We start from the raw sequence: 24,448 nt of genomic DNA, 5'->3' as shown, positions 1-24,448 counted from the left end.
CACGGAGCAAAATTTAAATGTTGTTACATATAATTGATATTACTGTTACTGTAATAGAATGTTTCAATGTAAATATCTAGCCAGAAAATGTTACCTCTGTGCAATATTCCTACCCAAAATATCCCCACCAGTGCTTTTAAGCCCCCTTCAGACATTACATGCTGCTGTCCCTGTTTGCAGGTGTCACATGACAAGGCTAGCCCCCAACTCCTGATTTATGTGCCTGTGTACCTTATACCAAGATACAACATCTGTATATTGGAGGCAAGGCTAGTCTGGTGGTGTTTTGCCGGGAGTGTGGCTTCCCACTCATCTCATGAAGGTAGCTTGAAAAAAATCCAATCCAATACATGCACTCCAATTTCCCCAAATCCAAGGAACCACTGGGGGGGGAGAGAGAGAGAGAGAGAGAGAGAGAGAGAGAGAGAGAGAGAGAGATTTTCTCCTCCCTTCTCTGGTCCATGGGACACCAGGATGCCAAGCCCCCCCCCCAGAATAATTTGGGGCATGTAGTACTGCTGACAACTACTGGCATTATAATACCCCTTCAAAAGGCTACATAGGCTACATTCCCCAATGTTTACTTCTCTCCCCCCCCCAAAAAAACACAACTTGTCCCCAAGGGTTTCTGGGGCAACTAGTGTGGTGGGATAGTTATGGAACTGCCCTGCAAACACAGGTGTCATTATCTCTTATCTGGACAGCACTAGCAGGGCTGTGATGAGGTCCAAGCTGCATGAACCACACTGATGGTGCCCATCCAGAGCTTCTGTCAGTGCACCCATGCAGCCCCACCAGACCTAAAAGGTTCCCATGCCTGATCTACATTCTTCCATACTCTGCCCATAATCCACAAGGTTCCATTTACCTGGTCTTATTGTACTGCATTGACAATCTTTTTGAAAGCAAAACTTGGCAATTTGGACTTGATTTTGCTCAGCTGTGTAACAACAACAACAACAACAACAACAACCACAACCACAACAGCCACAACCACAATCATCTTCATAATCACAGAACAGACTATGGTGCAGCTCCTAGAAGATACTGGGGCACCATAACAACTTTATTTTTTTTTAAGAGCAATACAGAGGCAAAAAGTAAAGAAATGAGTTGTCCAATTCTGAGTAATTTTTCTACACCATTCCCACATCCTAAATAGAATTCTGAGTGGCACTGTGGGAAATGAAGACTATGCAGGCAAAACCTCAGCTGTGTACATTTTTAGACTGTTATTTCTAGCGTTTACTTCCTCTGTGGAGTCCCAATTAGCTAGCAAATATAGGAGTTCATATTCCAAATAATGCTATTTTAAAATGGAAATGATCTTAGATCTGCTACCAACATGTCAGATTCAACCCAGTTCTCTCTAGGAAGACAGCATTTGCTTTTGTTTGCTTTAGGAGTTTGACAATATCACGTTGCTCGTGCAAGCATAGAAGGGACCTCCACTTCCTTTAGAGACCTTTCACTGGTTTAACTTTAGTAAGTCAAGATTCCCCTACTATAGTGCTGCAAGTAGATAGCTACTGGTCCTTGTTTGGTGTCTGATGTTGATAGACATTATCAGGTTGTTGCATTGGGTGCCTGTTAGAGTGTGCAGAGAACAGGTCTCAGTTTGAAGGACTAGAGGACAGCTCACTTTTTCAAGGCTGTCTAGTCCAAGTCTGGCTTAAAGACAATGAACCATTAAAAAAGGAGCACAGGAGCCTTGAAGTTGCCCATTGGCAGCTAGCAGCATCTGTGGCCAGCAAACTGAGTAGGCACACAAGTAACCTGGTTCCTCCCCACTATGTCTTGATTGTCTATTTAAATGTTAGTAGTTATTTCTAAATTTGCATCTATTCATGCAAATTACCATGTACACATTTTGTGGAGATTGGTGACCTCTTTTTGGATGATGCAAATTCTCTTTTTTTGGCAATGCATAACTGGCCACCTTAGTTCAGTTGATTCCAGAAAGGGTTTCCTGGCTCAGTGCTTTTCATGCCAAGTTATTGTGCATGTTATCATTCTCTTCTGCCTACTATGAATAACATATAACACTGTGAGTGGGTTATACGGACTTGCTTGTGCAACCCAGGATTGCCATTGCTCTTTGAGGCCTCTCTTCTCCTGTGCTTCTGGATCTGATGCACGTGATGGGCTTGAGTCCAGTATTTACTGCCCTTCTTCTGCACGTTTAGGCATTCAATCTATGCTCCCCATCTCACACTATGTCGCCAATTAAGCTTCACTTCTTGATTTGTTTTGCTTGGGAATTTACACCTCATTAAAAGAAAGGTGAAGATCTTCCCACTATTAATCTGAACCAAAGTCTCATGATGCCCCACTTCCTGGCAATTGTCCTGCCATACTTCTGTCATTACCAAAGTCATTATAAAAGGTTATGTTTAACAAAGACTGCTCTTCACCGTAAACATCTTCTAGTATTGACTTTATTCCAAACTCTGGGAGAACTATGGTGTAAGTTTGCATACATCATCATATCACTATGATCTCACTAACCCCTTTTCCTGACATACTTCCAAGTTTCTGGAACATGTCTGTGTGCAGAGGAGACAATGAATCAATGTCTCAAGTAAATATGTAGAGGGAATAGACAAGGTCACCTCCTATCCTAATCTGGGTGTGAACTTGTTCCACCCTGATGAGGAAGGACATCTCATGGATTCTGTTTGGTTTATTAGGCATTTAGTATGGGCAGGTAAGAAGTTTAAAAAATGTCCAGTATCCTGATACATGTTTGGTGTAACGTTGGAAAGTGTCAATCACTTCTCCTATTTGGGCAGTTATCTTTCCAAAAGAGTCAACATTGATGCCAAAATCCAGCACCACCTGAGCTCTACAAGTGCAGCTTTCTCTTACTTGAAGTGCAAAGTGTTTGAGGACTGGAACATTCGCAGGAAAACCAAAATGTTTGTTTACAAAGCTATTGTACTACCAACCTTACTATATGCTTCTGAAACATGGACCACCTATAAACACCATCTCCAACTCCCTAAAATATTCCATCAACAGAGTCTCTGAAAAATTTTACACATCACTTGGGAAGACAGACGAACTAATGCCAGTGTACTGGAAGAAGCAAAGATCACCAGTGTCGAAGCAATGGTTATTCAACATCAACTTTGTTGGACTGGTCGTGTTGTGTGGATGCCTGATTATCGTCTTCCAAAGCAACTACTCTATTCCAAACTTGAAAATGGAAAGCGTAATGCTGGTGGTCAACAAATAATTTAATGACTGTCTCAAGGCAAATTTTTTAAAAAGTAGTATAAACATTGAAAACTGGGAAACATTGGCCTGTGAGTGCTCCAATTGGAGAACAGCCTTTACGAAAGGTGCTATGGACTTTGAAGACACTCAAACTCAGGACGAAAGGGAGAAACATGCTAAGAGGAAGGCACACTTGGAAAACCCTCACTGTGATCAACTCCCATCCGGAAACCTATGTCCCCACTGTGAAAGGATGTGTGGATCCAGAATTGGTCTCCACAGTCACTTATGGACTCACTGTTAAGACCGTGTTCATGGAAGACAATATTACTCGGCTATGAGTGATCACCAAAGAAGGAGGAGGAGGGGCACTGCACTAACCACCCCCTTACAATCAGTGTGGTGCTCTGGAGGTCTGGCAGGTGATACCTGTTGAATGATGAGCAAGTCACCTACCACTGTGGCTTCCCTTTATGGAAAAATAGTTTTGCCTCCCATCATGAAAGCTTTCGGTAAGGGAGTCAATCTGAGGTGGTTTGGCTGTTTTCAGCAGGCCAGAGATTTTCTGCTTTCTAGCACAGATTACTCCTGCACACACTTCAGTTTGGTTTGGTTCAAGCCTTCCTCGTCATATTTTAAATAAATACAATTTTTAATCATATCCCTTAACTGTGTCTTCATTCCCTGAGTGAGGCAAAGATTATTCCAAGTACAATGATGGACAAAGTGAAATGACAAAAAAGTGTGTTTGTACAGGACTGCATATCCATTCATGCCTAATCAGACATGCATGCTGGCTCTGAAAGGGATCACAAGTTTAGAAGAAATCTTAGATTTTTAGGTAATGAGTCCCATTCTTCCAAGTGGGACTGCTGAGCAAATTTATCTCATTAGGATTAGGCTGAAAATCTCTAAACCCAACTTGCCTATATTAGTCTGTAATGATATCAGATTTAAAATTGCAGTCCTACACTCTTTTGAATTTTGCTGTATAAAAGAACACTGATTTAAATGGAGCTTGCATAGAGTAATTTGGGGTGATTCTGTCCACCCAGAGTATTGGAGTAGGGACAGGCCAGCTTCTATGCAAATAGTTTCCCTGGTTGGATTGACATGATGTTGGATATTGTGCTCCAGTTGCAGCAAGAAACAGAAACACAACTGGAGCCTTTTGGTTTAAATCCAATCAAAATTTAAAATATGGAGTCTAGATCATTGTGATTAATCCTTAGATATTTACTCGTTGGTTTCAAGAAAGGCACCCCATGGACATTGGTCTGATAGGACTTCCTAGGGAACCCCAGAGGGGTTAGAACATAAAGTTAGAGGAAGATAGTCGTTAAGATTACATTTTTTGGTGATGACAATCTCTTATAATGAATAACCCTGAGACATCAGATTAATGTGACTGTTAAATCATTTGAAATATGGCCTTAATAGGAATAAATCAGAAGTCCTTTGTGTGTAGGATGTATGAAACCACTCCTGACAGCTGCCTGTTCAAATTTCATAAAAGCAGATGAGCTATCCAATGCATCTTGAGAACCACTTAAATATGGGACTTTAGAAAACCTAATTGCAATCTTCTTCCCCACACACAGAGAGATTGGGCTGTGTGTGTCAAGCGTCTGCTGGTGATATTTATAGAAAACTGTGTATCTGAGTTGCTTGTTGTTATTTCTTTTCGTCAGCCTCAGCACAGCACAATGCGTTCACAGATTCTATTCAGATTAGGGCTAATCAGAAGATTTATAAAAAAATATATATAGTTGAGCAATCTAGACCATTCCGTTCCTTGGTGAATTATTTCATTAAAAATAATAATTCTATACTACCAACTGATACAGTAGTATATTATTATTATTATTATTATTATTATTATTATTATTATTATTATTATTAATTTCATTACTTCCCATGAGGTATCCAGAAGCAATTTACAATACAAGAAAGACATATATAGAACAAATGCATATATAAAAACAATGGGTGGCATACAACTAAGTTTTACTCAGAATAGACTCATTAAAATGAATGTCACTAAGAAAGGCCCATCAAGTTCAATGAGTAAGAATACCACCCAATATTTTAAATTATATTTTATTGCTGTTTTTAATGGTTTTACTGGAAAGGATTCAAATATGTTGTTGCATGCATGGAACAAAGCCTGCTTGTGAGATAATACTTTTTTCCTCTCCTCTCCCCCCCTCCCAAATCTACACTGGAGGGTTGGGGGAACCCACCACAGGTTTGGGGGCAGATGGGGGTACACAGAGAGAAGTCCTGTTGTATGTGTGGACCCCGTCCCCCTGTTGGGTGATAACGCCGAGGCCTGGTGCCTTCCCGCAACTGCAGCATCGTCCGGGATTCATTCCTCGGGTCTCCCTTCACGCTGATGTGGCCCATATCCAGGGACATGAGCACACAATAAGCAGAGTTCAAAACAGAAGCTCAGCCTTGAGGAGTAACATCTAAGCCTAATTTGTTGCAAATTAAATCAAACGCAACAGAACAAAGAAAACATGACTCCTCTCTCTCTCTCTATGCCGCCGAGACCACATAACACCGGTCTTGAAAGACCTACATTGGCTCCCAGTACGTTTCTGAGCACAATTCAAAGTGTTGGTGCTGACCTTTAAAGCCCTAAACGGCCTCGGTCCAGTATACCTGAAGAAGCGTCTCCACCCCCCATCATTCTGCCCAGACACTGAGGTCCAGTGCTGAGGGCCTTCTGGCGGTTCCCTCGCTGCGAGAAGCCAGGTTACAGGGAACCAGGCAGAGGGCCTTCTCGGTAGTGGCACCCGCCCTGTGGAACACCCTCCCACCAGATGTCAAAGAGAAAACCAACTACCAGACTTTTAGAAGACATATGAAAGCAGCCCTGTTTAGGGAAGCTTTTAATGTTTAATAGATTATTGTATTTTAACATTCTGTTGGAAGCCGCCCAGAGTGGCTAGGGAAACCCAGCCAGATGGGCGGGGTATAAATAAATTATTATTATTATTATTATTATTATTATTATTATTATTATTATGTCTTTCTTCCTCGGAGAGAGAGCTGCAAAAACAACAGCAATACAGAGCGGAAATAGCGTATCTCAATTTCCTCTCACAAGACTCCAACAATCAGTGCTGGACATGGGACACGTAACAATCTCACACATCTGCAGCATGGGAGGAATGGAATTCTCAACACCCCCATGTGTATATCCCACTCAGCACTATGTTCAATTCAAAACATTATTGTAACTGCATGGAACCTGTGCATGTTTAGTTGGAAATAAGTCTCACTGAGTTCAGTGGGCTTACTCTTAAGTAAGCATGCAACCTCAGGCAGCTTTGAGTTCAATGGGGCTTCATTCCAAGCAAATATGGTTGAGATTGTGCTCATTTTTATTTCATTTGTAACTACCCTCATGCAGTTTATATATGTTAGAATTGCTTTTTAAAAAAGACAATGCCAGTTTTGCATTATTCAACATTCTTGGGATTTGTTGTCATGTGTATCCTCTTCCATGCTCAAAGGCAGCATCTGTAAATGTGGCAGTGGTTGCATTCTAATCATAGCGAAAAGCTCCAACAGATGACTAGGCTAACAGGTTTGTTTTATGTTGTCACTGTAGCAGCACTAAGCCAAGTTTTCAGCTCTGAGTAGACTTTATTATATATTTAAAAGCGTGGTTCCACTGCCCTCTTAAGAGCTTTCATAAATTTGGATCTGACAACTCTATTCCAACTGCCATCATCAATACCAAAGAGACCTTTATTTAGGAGTGTCAGACATCTTTATAATTTCACTTTTTGATATACTGAGGATATCCCAAAGATTTCCACAGAAAATTATTGACTCATCATATCAGCCTCCAGGAACTGACAAATCACAAGCTGTACAAATAAAATAGATAAATAAGGCTGAGAAAGGGACTCTTTTTTCTTTTTTCTTTCTTTTTTGAGATGCATGGTTAGTCTTCTTCCTTTCCTTTCCCTTTCCCTTTTTTATATAAAAAAATAGAAAGCTGTTCTTTTCTATGGAGTTGTTAGATGAACAAACTCTTGCTCTCCCTTTCTTCTGTATCTTGCCGCAAAGATATTTCTTCACCAAAGGCGGAGTGGTTAAAATATTGTAGTTATCCAGTTTGCCTTACAGCAACGTAAATTATTCAGGAGCTTCACATTTTATTTGCTCACCTGCAAGTTATATCACATTTTTCAAATTAATTTCTGCATTAGCATATTTTCATAGAGGAGGGCTGCTACCTTTATCAGCAGAGAGGACTGCTATTCTTTTAAAACAGAGATCTGCAAAGCCTTATCTATCTCCTAAAAAAGATGTGCCTCCTGCACATCTAATAGCAAAGGGATACCTAAATAATTCACTATTTGCTCATTCTGATTTAAACTGACCAGATCTACACCTCCAAGATTCATGCGCAGATTTAAACCTAGTTATCTGCCAACTTGCACGTGCCCAAAATGCTCCAGCACAACTCTCAGCTCAAATATATACATTAGAATATGTTTTTAAAAGTATATTTTGAAAGAACTGGATGATATAGCCAATGTTATCCATACTCACGGGAGACTCACTGAAATCAATGGACATATGTGACAAGTGCATTGATTCCACTAGGTTTATTTTGAGGAACTCTAACTCCCTGCCACTGCCAAGGCTCTGTGGGGTGGTGCGAGGGGTCACATTGACAGTCTGGCCACTCATGGTGGCAGCAGTGGAAGAATGGGAGGTAGGCCTACTGGGCCCAGTTCTTAACTCCAGCTCCAGGCTGGTGCAGTGACCAGGCCCAAATTAGTGTTCTATGGTTGAATGCCACCAGTTCTAGGGAGCGGCTATGCAGGTATTTTGCCGCCATACCTTTCAGTACACTACTGGATCTAGTTTGCTTTAAATGAAATCATTCCTCTTGCCTCCTGATGTAAATCATACCATTGGCTTTCTCTGTCATGCCATATGACATGGCACACCTTGCTTTTATTAGACAATTCATTGTTCATTTGGGCAGGTAAGGAAATTATTTATTTAACTGTTATTTAAGTGTTTCCCACAGACATCAGCATTAACAGAGGAATGGTCAATGCAATGTAGTGACTGAGGAACTGAGCTGTGAGCCAGAACATTCAATGACCTCACCTCTGCTACAAACCCAGTTGGTGGCCTCAGAAAAGATAGAAATTGAGGAAAATGGTTTGGATCTAAGGAGTCTGGTAGCTTTTTGTAAGCGGAAAGATAAAATGTAGTGGTGATTAATTTAAATGCCTTCACAATTTCTACCTATTTCACTTCACTAAGCAAATATGCTTAGGGTTTGGCTGGTAGTATGTAAAACTTACAAAGGAGACTGGGAAATGAACATTCATTATCTTGACATAAAAGGTGCCATGAACTGTGGCTCACCAGACATTCTCCTCATAGGACAATAAATGGTTAAGGAGACAGCAGAGCAGTTTGGCTTGGATGAGGTGTGACGTCCAAATCAAGCCCTTTTCAAGACAGTGGTGATCATAGCTTCATAAATCACTTAGTAAGCAAGGAGAGATGATGAGTTTGGGCCAGCCCTTTCCCTCCTTCCTCAGACATGAGGCAAACCCTGGCCAAGCTAGGACTATCCTCATCCCCCCTCCCCAAACACAAAGCAGACTGCCAGACATGTCATTGTCAGAGCCACCAGTTTTTTTTTTAACAAACTTGGATGGCATGTTTGGTCCTCACTTTACTGATCTCTTTACTGTTGTCTATCTTTTCCATGTTGTCAGGGCCACCAAGCTTTTGATGCCTGTTAGTACATCTGCAAGCTGAATGGAGAAACTGTTGTGGGCACCACAGCCAAGCACACACCACAACCTGTTATATTGGCTACAGCATAATGTTTCTTTCAAGTCTAATTTTGGCAATGCGGGACATGGATCTTGTAGGCGCCTGGGAAAGCCTCTGCCTGCACATGTGCATTCATGAGTGTCAGGAGTACGTGCAGAAGCCAGACCCTGGGACCAGCAGGGCTTTGCAGGACTGGGGCCCTCTTCGGCTTGTTCTGGAGGTGGCAGGGCGCAGCCGCACAGGTGAGGCTGCTTGGTAACTTAATGCACCTGGTGGCAAGAGCTGGCAGGGGATATAAGACCAGCTTTTCCCCTCAGCTCTTTGCCTCATGTTCCTGCCATCTTGCCCCTGGTCCTGACGTGCCTTGCTGGGACATTGTTTGCTAACAGCCCGGACCATGACAATGAGCCCCACAAGGGTAACCCCCTGCATTAGATACCTTTTACTCACTCTATTGCCACTGTGTCAGGGATATACTGAATCTCCCTTAATTCCCTTATATCTAGGAGATTACATTATACACGAAGCATGGAAGCAATGTTCAGACACAAACTTATGTGAAGAGGATTTCTATTTTTCTATTTTTCTTTTTTAAAAGCATTTTCACTTTGGCTTGAAGTCATTTCAAAAGCGGACCATTTTCAGGTTCAGAAACATTTAGCTAGTCTTCCGGTTATTATACAGTGCTTTTCATTTTCACATGCTTTTGTGTTCCTTGATCCCAGCCAGGGCAGGGGTAGAAGTGCCAAAATAGCGTGAAAGTCTGTTACCACGCTATTTACCAACCCAACTGGGAAGTTAAATAGCAGGTACTTGAGACATCATGTTGGAACATATGGTTCTTCCTGACATTCAGTGCCAGAGGGATATAGTTTATACTAACTTTCTGTGAAGAGCAGGCTATATACCTTCTGCACAAATAGCACCCCTCCTAAGCTCCTGGCAAGGGAGACTTCACTAAGTTTTGCCTGCACTGTAGAACCACAGGAGTTCTGAAGCAAAATGCTTCACAGGGCTACATTCCACATGCTTCTACAACAAATAGAATGTATGTTTCTGGTATTCACTGAATGCATAACCATACTCCAAGCTCAGTAAAGTGATGGCAACGATTTAAGAAATGCCACATAAGTGGAAGCATATGCACACTGGCAACTAGCAATAAAATGGCGAGAAAGAAAGGGATATTGGCAGTACTTGGAGACAGTCTAGTGCCATTCTGAAGCATTCAGCAAACATTAGTGAATTGTCTGAGAAAGACTTGGTTGTATATTTATCCTTCGTTACAAAGCAATTCATTTTGCTACTACTTTCGCTTGTCCTGTAGTTTCTAGTATTTTGTATTGATCTATTATCACAGGTCAGAGAGGGGTTTTTTGTTTTTGTTTGTCCTGCCACTTTCCTGCTGTTTACTGCTGAATCAGAACAAATGCCAATCCACAGAAAACTGAAATAAAACATTGTCCCTCTTTTGAACTGGTTCTAAAATAGCTCCTGAATAGGCATTCCCCTTCTACTTCCTTTCCTTTCCTTTCCTTCTTTCTCAATCTATCCCTGCAGTTGTCCAGTTGTCTCTCCAGCTTCAAGCAGTGCCTTTCTGGTTTTCTCAGCATGCTTACACTTTTAATTCTATTTACTTTTCCCTGTTTAGTGCTCATATGAAAATTGTGACCAAATGATATATGTGCAAAACGTGTTCCCACTTGTTGCTCTTGCTTGGTTGTGATGGTTCCAATCACAGCTTTATTTTCTGTCTTTAATAATAAGAATTAAATTATATTTATTGGAAGGGTCGAATGGTTGTCTGATTCTCTGCCATTGGTGGGTGAAGCTGAAGCTGAAGACAACATGAAAAGTGGGCTGTTGGGAGCTGCCTAGAGTGACTGGGGCAACCCAGTCAGATTGGCAGCATACAAATAATAATAACAACAATAAAAAATAATAATAATGGGAAAACATGGGGTCTCAGGGGTCTTTCCCCAAGTAAAATCTGAAGCAAAATCACCAGTGGAAATGAGGTAGAGACTTAAAGGAAAGTGGCTGGGCCCTGAGAAACTTTGGTTATAATTTACAGAAGCACAATATGTAATATAGTACTGGGATTTAGTTCTCATAAAATTTGGGATGGGGGAGATATTTGTTGGATCCACATTTTAAAGCGAGTTGGCTCAATTCCCCAGAATTAGAACTTAGCAAGCAGATTGAACATGTCTCTGAATTTTGTGATACAGTGTTGGTTCCAGAAATGTGCACCCAAACATGTATTTTATGGTGGTGATGTGCATACAAAATGCACTGGGGGAAAACAAACAAACAAACAAACACACAAACAAACAAACAAACATGCTTTAGGCAGGAAAGAAAGGGTGCAAAATGCATAGAATTTAGATACCAAAATTCTGTGCATAAGAAAAAAAAAGATCTGCAGAAAACAGGAAGGGTCAGACCTATGTGTGAAAGTGGCAAAACTGACCCAGAACAGAAATGAGAATTATATTCATTTGTAACAGCAAGTGGGGGCTCATACATGATGAAAACTATACTGTAAAGTTGGACAGTATTAACCACACATTACACTTTTGCAGGAAGAAACAGCTGCACAAATATAAGATGGGGGCACGTGGTTTGCCAGTAGTAGATGTGGAAAGGATCTAGGGGTCTCAGTAGACCATAAACTTGACACGAGTCAACAGTGTGATCCAGCGACAAAGGCTAATGTTATTCTAGGCTACATAAACTGAGGTAGAGTGTCCAGATCAAGGGAAGTCATAGTACTGCTCTATTCTGCCTTCATCAGACCACACCTGGAATACTGTGTCCAGTTCCAGTTACTACAATTTAAGAAGGATATTGAATCCTTTAGTTGAGATTCCTCATAGCAGGGGGTGGGGCCACATGACCTTCAGGCTGCCTTCCCACTCAACAATTCTATGATTCTGTGCTGACTGAATACAAGGCAGCTTCCTAAATTTCTAGCTTTTCTGAGGCCACCAACTGGGTTTGTAGCAGCGGTGAGGTCATTGAAAGTTCTGGCTCACAGCTCAGTTCCTCAGTCACTAACATTGCATTGACTCTTCCTCTGTTAATGCTGATGTCTGTGGAAAACAGTTAAATAAATGGATTGAATGAATCACATTGAAAGAGCCAGAAACAGACTGCAAAATTCACAGCTGAACTCCAAGAAGGCTGAGCATCAATAGCTGGATAGTAAAATATACCACATTTCTTTAATTATTGCTTTCCTTTTTAGTTATGATTGCAACAAAAGGCGGAAACACTATAGTTATCAATGGGGCAGCACAAAACATTTTAATAAACCAAATCAAGTCATTGGAAGTCTTGCTAAGCAAGCATATTAATAATGCTTGCATTTTTTTGTCACTAGGACACAGAATTATTCAGTGTCTACTGTAAATGTGTTTTCATTTAAACATTAATATCCATATGAAGGACTTTGAGTATTTGCAGCCATTTACTAATCGATGCCTCAAAATGGCTTTCATGCACTGGGCACAAATGGTGCTTTTGGTTTGTCTGCCAAAATGGTCATGACCTTGGCAATTCATTTGTGATGCGGGTGGACATTATTTCTTGACAAAATGTACTCTACTGCAGCAAAGAAGTGTTTGGTTCACAGCAAGCCACAGTGATCAGATGACTGAGGAATACTAGATTTAAAACAGCACAGCGGTGTGGTTCTCATATGATTCAATAATCATTTAGTTATCCATAGGCCTGGGCCAATTAACAGACACACATTTTTAGGACTACTCCCCTGGGAAGGTGTGTGGGATAGGAGTCATTTTAAAGTGACAGAATAAAATTCTGAAAACTTTGTTATGGTTTTATCTGTCTTACCATTTATAAACACTAGAGGTATTCACAGGCATCATGATTTGCCTTGTATTTGTACCTGTGTATTTTTTTATTTTTTGGTTAAAAGAAGTATGATCTGTTTCTGAGTCACTTTACGTTCTCTCTAGTTTTATCTGTGTTCTGGAGTCTGTGCCACTCTGAATAAAATGCAGGTCTGTGATTGTCATTCACTATAATGGGGAATATATGGGGGGGGAATCTATAACCTTTCCTCCTTTGGGCTGAAGTGGATCAAATTTACAGGCAAATAATTCCCCCCCCCCATCCCAAGGAGGTTAAGGCTGCCAAATTGCAGACTTTTACATCCAGGGGCTTTTTGTGGGGTGAAGTAAAAAGGTTTTGTTTTCCTTCATAATCCCTTATGGGGATGGAACATGGTTTTTTATTGCTCTTTGTCACCTAAAAATAATTTAGAGGTAGCCAGATGGTGGGTATTCTTACTTGTACATTTTTAAAAATATCACCTTTCCATCACCTCTGCTTCCCAGAGATTGTGTGTGTCCTCTGATACCTTTGTCTGTCCACCGAACCACCCTGATTTGCTTTGTTATTCGGCTTCTGCACAGGAGCAGACTTGGGTCTTTCAAATTTCAGCGGCACCCCTGTGAGAGGCCAAAAATTCATCACCTGCCACCACCTCTCTCATTCCATTCTGCTTGATTCACTACATCATAGTTGTGGCGCTCAGTGTGGTGGAACCAGTTGCACTGCCCTGAATCTGCCTATACTCTGTACAAGATAGACAGGACATCTGTCCATTATGTCTAACTGCTTAACAAATGCAAGTTGCCACCTCTTAACACTATAGCCAGCATATGATAGACAAGCACAGATGAATCAGATTCAAGCCTGTTTCACTCGTGCATGTATGTCACTTGACCTTTCTCCATTTCCTGTTCATTGACAATTGACCAGCAACTGAATGTTTTACTCCTGACAGTTTATTTGATGCAAAAGTTCCTGTGGCGGGGTTACAGCTGCTACGACTCACACATGCACACCATCCCTTGATTATGCAACCACTGATGAGCATGCATGTGTGAATCAGGTCTTCTGTAAATTCTGTACATACCAGAAATTAATTGGGAGATACGGAGCCTAATGCTGTCTGCAAGTGGGGTATGAAAGAAGGAGCAGGAGGGAGGAGTGGGTCAGTGTCCTGGGAGTGCATGTGGGGGAGCTGCAGAATATCTTGTGCTGGCCCTGAGTTATTGGTAGTTTGAAGAAACAAATAGGACATGGCCAATATGTGCTTATGACCTTTTAAGGTGCATTTGTTCTCATTGGATCCTACTGTGAAGTGATCTTCTACCATTCCCAGTTTAAATCCCGAATGCCATGTTAGATTAGAGTGTGCTACGAATCAAGACATTTCCAATTCACATCATGGCTCTTTGAAGTACTCATTCAGCAGCCTTTGGCAAACCATTATCTCAACCCACGATATAAGGATGTTCTTTCAATAACTAAAGCCAAAACTACAGATGAGCATTTGCTCTTTAGGAGTACATTTGACCTTTTGCAGACTGTGTGCAAAGGGGTGTGTGTGCCTATTTTGACCCAGGACATATTTTCCTGTACATTATACTGTCTGCCATTTCAAAGAAGCAACTCTTGTAATGTTTCTTCACATCATATTCATAACATACAGCATGGAATGCTCAAATGTGGGTTTCCCCCGAATTGTGTGATATATTGGATCATTTTATACCTTCAAGCTTTTGTCTTTCAATCTTTCCTTAATTCAAGTCATATGAATAACATTTCCTAGCCAGGGTCCTTGATTTCCCCAGATCAGCTTCTCATTTTTAAATAAATATAACAGACCCGTAATACTATTCAGGGTTTATTAATGAGATGGGCAGCAAACCAAGCTTGCAGATTTGTAACCAGGACTAGAACCAGACCTTTCACTTGGCAACAGATGGAGATCGTGTTCAAAGGTGATCTAGAGCTCTGAGACACAGAGCGAAGGGGAACCCTTGGAGAATATGAGACTTTGAAAATAAAAATTAATTTTTAAATATAATTTATTTAACCTCTGGATCTGGATGTCATGAAAGTCTAGTTATTTTCATCTGACATCCCACATATAACATTTTGATGATCCACATTAAATTATTCAAAGAACCATTTCATTATTTCAAATAAAATTTTATCTCCTATCAATGTAGTTCTCAAAGAATATATTTTAAAGTCAATTTCATACTGTATTTTTAAAGCGGCATTTATTAAAGCTGTTTAAATATACCTTTTGTTTTCAGTTGCTTGACAGAAGGGAGAGACTGGAAACGGTAATTGCTCTATGTGAGAAATTAGTAGCATGGTATCCTTTGAAATAGGAAGCCATAATTCCAGAATAAATCAGTCTTTTCATCTGATGATTATCTCTTTAGATCTGTTTACTCTTATTAATACCTTGGATTACCTAAATTGCGCATGCAATATGCAACATCTGATTGAGCTTCACTACTGGTTGTTCTTTATTTGATACAATGTGTTACTATTCATCTTTGTTTTAATTCCTACAAAGACAGAAAACTGATTTATTTATTTTAAAGAAAAAATTGTTGATACAGATCACAATTAAGTGTGAAATATGCAACAGATGGCGAGACTTATAATCATTCTATCAGACTAATAGTATACTGTCTGTATTTCAGATTTTGCTTTTCCCTAAAGATGCTGTTGGGTTGAAGCCATATTGACAGCTGGTATGTTCCTAACGTAGTTAGTTTGATATACCTCATCTATTAAATTCTGTACAATTTCCAAAATAACAGATGACAAGTACAATTGACCACCTGGGAAATGGAATCTTCAGTCGAAAACCTGATCTGATCTTTATTTTGTTTTGCAACAGTAAAGATGCATATTGCTTTGGATGACTTTTTGCATACTCCTCACATCCCAAATGTATGGGATTTTTCTATGCAGATAATGAGGTTTTTTTTAAAGAAGAAAAAGACCATCTCAGAACACTCAACAGATGCCCCACCTCTGATGTTTCTCGAAAACCAAGGCAGATTTAGCAGCAACATCCTGTTTCTCATATAAACCATGCAAAACATGTTTCAGAGATTCAGATTTGTATTTTCAATCTGTTCTAAGTAGGACAAGAAACTTCACTGGTAACTATACAGTGAGCTCTAATCTTGGCATGAATAAAATATTAATTATCAATTTGTATAATTCTGAACAGGAAATATCCAGTCTTCATTCATTCAGTGTGTTGTAGTTGGCTGGACACTTGGGTTTAGAGCCCACTCAATCATTAAGTGTTTGGACCAATCCTTGTTGTCCTCTCATGCAAAGGGGCACAAGAGATACAAAGGGACTGTCCATTTAATACTGCTCTCAAGGTCAGGTACATCTTCCTGGATACATGAAGCAACTTTCTTCAGAAGTTATCCTTCAACACATGGGAGGTCAAGAAGAGCTGCACAACCTCTGGGGTAGAGCTAAACAAACAGTATCTATATTGTTCATTCTCATGACAAACTCATGAAGAGGATTTATTCTCAGCCTAGTCTAATTCACAGGGCAGTTGTGAGCAGGGCTGGATTAAGACCTTTAAATGCCCTGAGCACTTAAAAGATTGTGGTGCAGCCATTCACCTCTAATTCAAAATATAAATAATAATAAGCCATAAAATAAAGTTTTGTTTTTTTAAGTACAACAAAACATACTGTAAGATGGGAAATAATGTTTATTTTTGTATACTTCCACTTTATTTATACTTGGCAGGGGGGGAATCTCCTACTTTTTCTAATTGCAAAGTCTTTGATCACATCCTAATAACTAATCTTAAATAACACATCTGCTACTATACTTAGTAGAGATAAGGCATCCAACCTGCCTTCTAGCAGAGTTGTTATGTTGGGATTTTTAATATATACGTCAACTGAGAAAATGAATGCTCAGTGGAGCAATTTGTGACCTTTAATGTTAAAAAATCTGGCAATGGAAAATTTCTGTGGTGCCCCTTCTCTTGACGCCCTAAACACATGCTTATTTTGCTTAATCTAGCCTTGGTTGTGAGGATAAAACTAGGGGTGGAAAGACCATACATGTCACCCTGAGATTCTTTAAAGGAAGGACAGGATGAAAAGTATAATTAAAGTTATTAAATGATTCATGGCTGCAGCATAACAAAATGTACTGACTGCATCACTTTCTAACTTTTGAAACTTTTGTGTGTGTGCGTGTGTGCGTGTGTGCATGTGTGCGTGTGTGTGTGTGTGTAAATATATATGGGTGTTAGCCTAACAATAGCCAATCACTCATTTTTCTCTGAGAAAAGTGGCATAGAGCTAATAGTTATTCCTAATTTGACAGGCATAATTATACATATAATTATACATCTGTGCTGTTTTTCCTCTTTACATTGTTGCAATGTAAAGTAAGTGCATGGAACTTTAGACCTTCAGATTTTCAAAAGGAGTGTGGCTCTGAGTTTAAATAGAAAGGAGCTATTTACAAGTGCTAGGAGGTGCGGTACATTTCCATTCTTTGTTGGATCAGATCCAGGCTAGAATAGCCTATATTTAACAAGTAAAAAAAATCGTTCAAAGTATTAATAAAATGTGGCTGCATGGCAATTTCAGGCTGACAGCTGCTAAGGTAGGTCAGAGCAAATATTCTGCTTCCTCGGCATGACGCCCTTCTGACCTCACCAGAACAAATCAAAAGCCACATTCAGTGTCCATTAATCCAGATGGTTTATCATAAGTAACCTCCAACATCGGAGCAGAACTGAAGGTTTAGAACTGGCTTGCGTAAATGCTGATCCACCAAACACAGCCCACCAGTGGCAAAATATGTCTTATGTTTTTGATGCCTGACTGCAGCTGAAATATTGGGCGAGGGATGCTAAGCAGGAGGTCTGGTGTAGGATGCAGTCCTGATCCATTATTCTAAACTGAAGTTTTGTAAATGATTTCAGTTGTATTTTACCCATAGTCTAAAGTTCTGCTGCCCTTAATGAGGAATAGTGCTGCTGTTGTTTGTTTGTTTGTTTGTTTGTTTGTTTGTTTGCTTGCTTGCTTGCTTGCTTGCTTGCTTGCTTTTAGCCTTGGCTGATAGAGAAATTTTTTGCTTTATAACCCTCTGCCAAGGTGATTCCTTTTTTATGGGTAGGATGCAGAACAAGGTAGATGCCATCGTAATCCATGTTTCAGCTCCAGATTTCCTGACAAATGTTGGATACTAGGTGCTGATGAAAATAGAAGGACCTTTAAACATTACTTAAAATAGTGAATGCCATTTGTCTGGCACATTTCATTATGTTTAGTTTTATATCTGTTTGTGAGCTCGGGAATGGCGGGTGGAAGTTGGAACAAATCTCTTAAGAAGAATCATATGAAAAGCATATAAGGCAATATCATTGGTTTTATTGCTTGCCTTTTGAAATCTATTTTGAGAGAAGGAATAAGAAGTATGCCAACAAAAAATAATGAACAAAAGATAAGCCTTTGTTCTTGTGACTTGACTGGCTGAAGCATACAAAATGGCATAGCATCAGGACAAATGGTGAAAGGAGAAAAGTAAAAGGGAATGCTGAAAATCATAAAAGTCCCCTTATAATTAGAGAGCTGAGAAGCTACTTGAGTAGAAGCTATCAGTAAAATCATTGTATCAGTGGAAGCAAAATAGCAATCCTATTTTCCAGTATTTCTACAATGAAGTGTTTAAATCAGCCAAAGCAACAATAATACTTAGCAAGAATTTTTCAGCCAAGTTGTGAATAAAGATGTCAAGATCAGACAAGGAGATGACAGTGGAATATAATGGTAAGTTCACATATTGTGCTAATTGCTTGGTGACTCCAACTTCGTATCTTCCTCCTGTGCTTTGCTTGTTGTTGTTATGAGAACTATGTCCCAGTTGATCATGCTTTGTATATACAATTCTCTGTTTTGATTCCTGGTGTTTCTAGTGAAAGGGAAGAGAGATTGCAAGTCTCCTGGAAACAATGGGGACGCTTCCATTTAGAGGAGCCATGGTGCCATGCTACATATGAGAGCCAGGAGTGGGTTTTTGTGGGGACAGCACGGGGGTAAAAAAAAAAAAAAAAAGCCACCACATGCTCTGACACAATGCTTTAAAGTGTGGACTTGTGCTTAAAAACACAGCACAAAAGGTAGTCAGGATGAGCCCTGAGTTTTCATTAGTGAAGGGGAAAATAGCTCAGGGACGGTCGATAGTTCAGTATCTACACAGTTTTCTGTAGCCTTAAAACCAGTCTTTGGGTGCATTCATTGTGCAGCTCAGCTCTGTCAGAGTTGAGATTAGTGTCTAGGATTTGGATGAAAAGTAGATTAAATTTTAAGGGGCAGTTGAAAACACTCTGTGGGGGAAAAGGGAGGGCTTTGTACTTTTTTGATAACAGATGTGAAAGCAAAACTAACAAGACTTACCCAACATTACAAGCTGGGAGAGAACTCTTGGCAATCAAATTAACTCCCCCCCCCCAAGAGTTCTCTTAGTAAGACGACCAGTCTGATTCAGGACTGAGCCAAACAGAAGAGTTCATCCATCACTACACAGGATGTCTGTAGCTACATCATTACAAGTCTGTCTGAACACTGTCACAGCTGTGAAATTCTTTATTATGCTGTGACAGTGCAGGCTGTAGCATTCACTGTGAGAGAGAAGGGAGGCAAGCAAACCAGCTAGCCTAGCCCATCTTCCTCTTAACTTCGCCACTGTTACCAAGTGTGTGTGCGCGCACACGCAGGCACACGCACGCACGCACATTATCTCAACAGTCCTTTAATTTCTGAAATTTTGTTTAACTGGCACAACCAACTCTTGGTATGGGTGCATAACAAAGCCTGAGACTACCGTGAACTAGACAAAAAACCCCATCAATTTTACTTTATTTTTTTTTGGAGGGTAACAGGTTAATAGTTTTTGAAAGATGTTTGAGCAGTTCCCCATAAGATTGCTGTGTTGCAGCTCTTTATATCTCTGGGTTACAAATGTTAGTCCTACTCAGAATAAGCCTGTTGAAATTAATCAATCTAAAATTAGTGATGCCTATTAGTTTCAATTGAGTTGAGGCTCCAGTTGAGGCTCCAGTACTTTCAGTTGAGGCTCCAGTACTTTCAGTTGAGGCTCCAGTACTTTGGCCACCTCATGAGAAGAGAAGACTCCCTAGAAAAGACCCTGATGTTGGGAAAGATGGAGGGCACATGGAGAAGGGGACGACAGAGGATGAGATGGTTGGACAGTGTTCTCGAAGCTACTAACATGAGTTTGGCCAAACTGCGAGAGGCAGTGAAGGATAGGCATGCCTGGCGTGCTCTGGTCCATGGGGTCACGAAGAGTCGGACACGACTGAACGACTGAACAACAACAACAACATTAGTTTCAATGAGACTACTCTGAGTAGGACTAGCCTTGCATAGAACCCTTTCTTCCTTAGATGCACTATTTCCTTTTATAAGTGGAATGAAACCTCATTCAACCAATGCATATTAAAATTAATCTGAAATTAACTCGATTTCATAACAGTAAATTTCCTTTCCCCCTCATTTGTTGTTTTTCTTTTTCCCATTTAAATCATTTGGTCTTATTTCCCTTTCACTACCGAGTTCCTGGACTGAACTTTTAACCCTCCTGTGAACTTTTAATATTTCTGCTTAGAATGGTCTCTAAAAATGAAAAAGAAAAGCATTTGTTATATAACGAAGAAGAGAACATATAACAGTGGGGTAGCTTCCTTCTTCACATATGTACTGCATAAATCTCTTCGGAATCAGAGCACAGTTCCATTGTATGCTTATGTTTGATGGATTTAGTTTTCTAAGGAGGCATTACGAATCAAACTACATCGCCAGGATAAGTGAATGTACATTTCGGGTGCTTCTTTGAGTGGTGAGAAATTCCAGGGGCAAATCATTTCCCTGAACTTAGTTACCTGGAAGATAATGGCATTTTGTAATATTTAAAAATAATCAGGTTGAGCATAGATGGAGGAGGCAGAGCTAAATCACTCATAGGTGCACTGCCCTCACAGATCTCTAGAAAAAGGCAGCCAGACCACACCACCCAGCCTCATGATGTTTGCTTACAGAATCCAAAATTTAGAGACAGAAGGATCACCCTGCGTGCAGAGCAATATAAAGGACGCTGGGCAGTCCATCACAACATTGCAAAATTTAATTCTCCCCAGCAACACCCCAGGGTCCTATTGAAGCTGTGGCCAGCTAGCTAACCCCACCCAGCTACCAGGGAGGTGGCTTGCTAGCCCCCACTGCAACGCGTGCTCTCCCAAGGGAGAACCCGATTTCTCATTTTCTTTCTTCCTCTTCTAGATGTTCCATCATGACTATGACACAGAGGAAAGACATACCTTTGGGTATTTCGTGTCTCTGGAAAATGAAAGGGCGTCTCCAGCACTACTACTGGCACCATTAAGCCTCTCCTATACAACCCTATCCCCATCTTATAAGTTCCATGCTTTAAAAGCTGGTTTTGGACATAGGATGGAGTCAAATGACAGGCAAGACCACAATAAGATGTCCATACTGAATGGCATGGTCAGGAAGCACAGGTGCTTCCCAGCTTGTCCCCACCTCCACAGTGATAGAGGTTTGAAGGGTGATACAGTGAAAGGGAACATGATGAATTGGTGCACTCTTGATAGGAGGCTGGAAAGGCTCATGAAAGGCCACCTTCCCCCAACCAGCAGCACAACTCTTTCTGTGTTTCTGGAGCTGGTATTCCCAGGATGCTGCCAAACTATCTACAAAGCTGAATAACCTCTAGCTGTCTGAGTAGCTAATGCATGAGGATTGTGGCTGTGTCCTCTGTGGTTCAGCTGCTGCTTCTTTATTCTGCCTTCATCACAGAAGAGGACTCCTTGTGTGGTACTGCTGTTTTCTTATTTTTACTCAACACTCTAGCTGCAGTACAAAAAAAGTACATTATTGGAATGCGCACAACAACCCTTGGGAAACTAATTGTGTTCCTAAGTCCAAGAAAACATTGCTTCCCCTTCACCTCCTGCGCTGTCTGCCTCCATCTCACACCATAGTATTCACTACTATGAATATGAAAATCCCTTTACAGAATGGTCAACAGAAAAGGAAAAAAATAAATAATTGGGACTACAGGGAATGACTGCAGTTCTGTAACGGACTATATTCTTTCCATGTTTAGGTTTTATGTGCACCTGAAGATCACAAGAAGGAACAAGCTCTACTTAAGGCCCTGGAATGTCAGAAGTAGCCAGAAAACTGGGGGGTCCAATTTAGGTGAAGTTAATTATGGCTAAATTGCACGAAACAGCAAGAGAAGATTGTTTTTGTGACTTACAACAGGTAATGTAACCTCATTGGGAACCTATATGATCCACCTCTGGCCTTTATGGAGATAAAGCAGATACTTATATCAAATTCTCTGCTACTTATATAAACTGTAACTGTTGGTGTAAATTATTCGGTAGTGTTTGTGATGTTCTTGTCTTCAGGGTCAATTAAAATCGTTTTCTTTTAAAATGGAAAGTAGTTTGGCAAATTTTCAGACTACCACTAGCCACAATTCCTTGACTTCCAGACCACAAACCTCACCCATCTCTCATGGCATTGGTAATGGTGGTTGCTAGGGTTGTGGCAGTACCAGGCTGGAGAGAGGTCTCGTATCTCATTTTCTATTAACCCTTTTCCTCCTTGACACAAGGAATGCAGCTATGACAGCATTACTAGCAACTGGCCTGCTGCTATTTCAGGACAACAAGCACCAGGCATGGATGGAGAAGGACAGGGAAACCCATTTCCTTGGTGTGAGTGGGCAGGAGGCGTTCTTGTCCAGTTTGGTGTATAATCAGAGCCAAAGAAGAATACTGGGGTACGATTAGATTAGAATACTGGAGTGGTGTGTCTAAGAATATGAGAAAATTTTGTTCTGAGTTAGCCATTCATCACACAGTTTGGCAACATTATTAATATTTATTTTTTTAAAAAATGGGGGTGGAGGGGAGAATTACTAAATGCCAACAAAGTCCATGCAAAACTTAAAACAGCCCTAAATATAGTTGCAACCTATGCAAACATTTTGTTTAATGATTTTTATCCATATCTGACGGAACTGTAGTCACCATTTGGGGAGGCGGGGAGGAGAAATCACCTTCATAATCTTCTTCCTGCACAAAGATACACTGGAAATTCCAGTCCAGAAGGTATCAAAAATTATGACTGGTTTCATTTTATAAAGCTGCAACAGAAACTGGTTTACAATACCAGCTATATTGGTTAGTACCAGGTGCCCAATTTAATGTTTCTGCTGTTAGAGCAGTAATACTACCAATAATGGGGTTTTATCATCCTTTGTGAAGCTTGTGAAACCAGATTGTGAGGCTGAAATGCTTTTCCAAAGAAAAGACACATGTGGCAGGCTTAGTTGCAGTGTGCTATAATTTCACTAATAGCCTCAGCTTTGTCGATTTCCAGTAAGAGAAGGTAAATAGGGCACCATCACCCCTAGCTAGCACGCAGGAAAAACAGACACTTTAAACAGATACAGTAGTTGAAAGTTGTCATTTATATCTGGGGGGGGGGGGGATACGATATTGGAACAGAGTCTCCGTTTTATGAAATAGCCACTTAAAATATTCTTATCAATTATTTCATTTTTCTCTCAGAATTCCCCTCGTTAGAAGTGAAAGAATTAGTCTGGGAGAGCGCTTCACTTGGTGCTTGTTTTCATTACTGTCACAAAACTCTGGTTTGCGTGATTTAAGCTTGACCACAAGCAGGTTTGCATTGATTTGATGCTGCTCTTCTTGCTACTCAGTTTCTTTACCCTCACTGTTTTCAGCAACATTAGAACATTAGCCCTCACTGCTGCCTAATCTGATTGGCTACAGTGATGAACTAGATGTTAGCCCCATTCAGGTGTTTGCCTGAACACATGATGTTCTAATGTGAGTGGGGGATGGGGCCAAGGGCACACATATAACTCCATTTCCAACTTGTACTCACAAGCTCATCTTCAGACTTTTGTGCATTCATTGGGAAGGGTTTCAAAAAAAAGGCTCTATACATTGGGCAAATTTGTGACAGTTGCTATAAGGTGGGCAAAAACATGCAGGCCAGCCAATTTGCTTGCAGGAGAAAATTCCTCCTTGGCTGTGAATACAGCGACTGGGTAAACCATGTTTTTGTTGTTGTTCAGTCGTTCAGTCATGTCTGACTCTTTGTGACCCCATGGACCAGAGCACGCCAGGCACACCTATCTTTCACTGCCTCCCACAGTTTGGCCAAACTCATGCTAGCCACTTCAAGAACACTGTGCAACCATCTCATCCTCTGTCGTCCCCTTCTCCTTGTGCCCTCCATCTTTCCCAATATCAGGGTCTTTTCTAGGGGGTCTTCTCTTCTCATGAGGTGGCCAAAGTACTGGAGCCTCAACTTCAGGATCTGTCCTTCCAGTGAGAACTCAGGGCTGATTTCTTTAAGGATGGATAAGTTTGATCTTTTTGCAAACCACATGCATAGTCCATATGCAACACACACAC

This window comes from Lacerta agilis, chromosome 3, assembly GCF_009819535.1.
Source record: "Lacerta agilis isolate rLacAgi1 chromosome 3, rLacAgi1.pri, whole genome shotgun sequence".
In the NCBI taxonomy this organism is placed as follows: Eukaryota; Metazoa; Chordata; class Lepidosauria; order Squamata; family Lacertidae; genus Lacerta; species Lacerta agilis.
The sequence above is the reverse complement of the archived record's forward strand: the minus strand, read 5'-3'. Positions refer to the sequence as shown.